Source organism: Lucilia cuprina, chromosome 2 (genome assembly GCF_022045245.1).
Source record: "Lucilia cuprina isolate Lc7/37 chromosome 2, ASM2204524v1, whole genome shotgun sequence".
Taxonomy (NCBI): domain Eukaryota; kingdom Metazoa; phylum Arthropoda; class Insecta; order Diptera; family Calliphoridae; genus Lucilia; species Lucilia cuprina.
This window is the reverse complement of record NC_060950.1, coordinates 9532537-9534720: the sequence shown is the minus strand read 5'-3', so window position 1 is coordinate 9534720 and position 2184 is coordinate 9532537.

Sequence of the window (2184 nt, the reverse complement as noted above, 5' to 3'; positions counted from 1 at the left end):
CAGAACTAGAACAGAACTAGAACAGAACTAGAATAGAACTAGAACAGAACTAGAACAGAACTAGAACAGAACTAGAACAGAACTAGAACAGAACTAGAACTGAACTAGCAGAAAACTAGAAAGGAACAGGGAAGGATATTTAAAGAAACACGTAACTGAATTAAATGAGTTTAAACGTTTTAACAAGGTGCCAATTAATTGTTTGTGCTAAAAAAGTGCATATTTTTGTGCTAAATGTTAAAACAATGTTTTGTGCATTTTTAAATTATTTGCAATTTGTAGTGCTAATTTAAACAATAAGTACAAATTAAGCAAAAAAATTGAAAATAGTGCAATTTTAAAAAATGTATTTGTGCAAAAATGTGTGTGCAAATTTGTGCAGAGATTCATGTGCAGTTTGTATTAAACTATAAAAATATATGTGTATGAAAAGTGCCAATTAGTACTGAGTGAATTTTATAACAATAATGGTGCATATTTGAAATTTTGTGCAAACTTTCTAAAAAAAGTGTTACAATTATAAGGAGGCAAACAAAAACTGCCAATATAATGTTTTAAAATTATAGATAAAAAGTGTTTTCCTAAAGTTGTTAGTGCAAATTGAGCTAAATATGGAATATTAGTGCTTAAAAAAGGAAAAATAGTGCCTTGAGTAAAAACTAAAAAAGTGCCCATAAAATAAATTAGTGCAAAGATTATAACTATAAAAAGTAAAGTGAAGTGCTTACGTAATAGTTGATGACAAATTTTGAAAAGTTCAAAATTTATAGCCATTTCTTAAGTGTCAATTTTAAATCAAGAAAAAGTATTTAAAAAATAAAACGTGCTGATAATTGTTAAAAAAGTGCAGTGCATTTCGAAAAACAGTACCAATTATAAAACAATAAAAAAGTGCTTTTTCTAATACATATCTTATCAAATAAATGTGCGTTTAACTATGAACTACTAAATGAGCATTAATTATATTTATGACTTATATTAAATTAATTTATATATTTATGTTTAAATAAGTATACTAAATTATTTATTAATTATTTTAAGTTCTTAATTACTAATTATTGTTACTTTCACAAGCAGTATTGTTTTTAATTATAATGTCATAATTAACGTTTTATTTGTTTAAAAATGAACACTATAATTTTGTTTTAACTAAATTTTAATTTGCTTAAACAAATATTATCTTTATTATTAATTTTTTAAATATTTATATTACTTGTTATATATATTTATATTTTATAAATATTTTATGTTTAATAATATTTTTACTGTATCTGTACAAATTACTGAATAAGAATTGACTCTTTTAGTTAGAAAATTTTTTTGTTCATATTTCATACAATTATTTTTATTTTTAACTTTTTGTGAGATTTTTATTAGATGTATAAAATTAATTGAAAAAAAAAAAACAAAGAAAACAAAGAAAATAATATTTTTGAAATATCTCTAGAACTGAGCTGGAACAGATCTAGAGCTGTACTAGAACTGAACTAGAACCGAACTAGAACTGAACTAGAACTGAACTAGAACTGAACTAGAACTGAACTAGAACTGAACTAGAACTGAACTAGAACTGAACTAGAACTGAACTAGAACTGAACTAGAACTGAACTAGAACTGAACTAGAACTGAACTAGAACTGAACTGAACTAGAACTGAAATAGAACTGAACTAGAACTGAACTAAAACTGAACTAGAACTGAACTAGAACTGAACTAGAACTGAGCTAGAACTGAACTAGAACTGAACTAGAACTAAACTAGAACTGAACTAGAACTGAACTAGAACTGTACTAGAACTGAACTAGAACTGAACTAGAACAGAACTACAACAGAACTAGAACGGAATTAGAACAGAACAGAACTAGAACAGAACTAGAACAGAACTAGAACAGAACTAGAACAGAACTAGAACAGAACTAGAACAGAACTAGAACAGAACTAGAACAGAACTAGAACAGAACTAGAACAGAACTAGAACAGAACTAGAACAGAACTAGAACAGAACTAGAACAGAACTAGAACAGAACTAGAACAGAACTAGAACAGAACTAGAACAGAACTAGAACAGAACTAGAACAGAACTAGAACATAACTTGAACAGAACTAGAACAGAACTAGAACAGAACTAGAACAGAACTAGAACAGAACTACAACAGAACTAGAGCAGAACTAGAACAGAACTAGA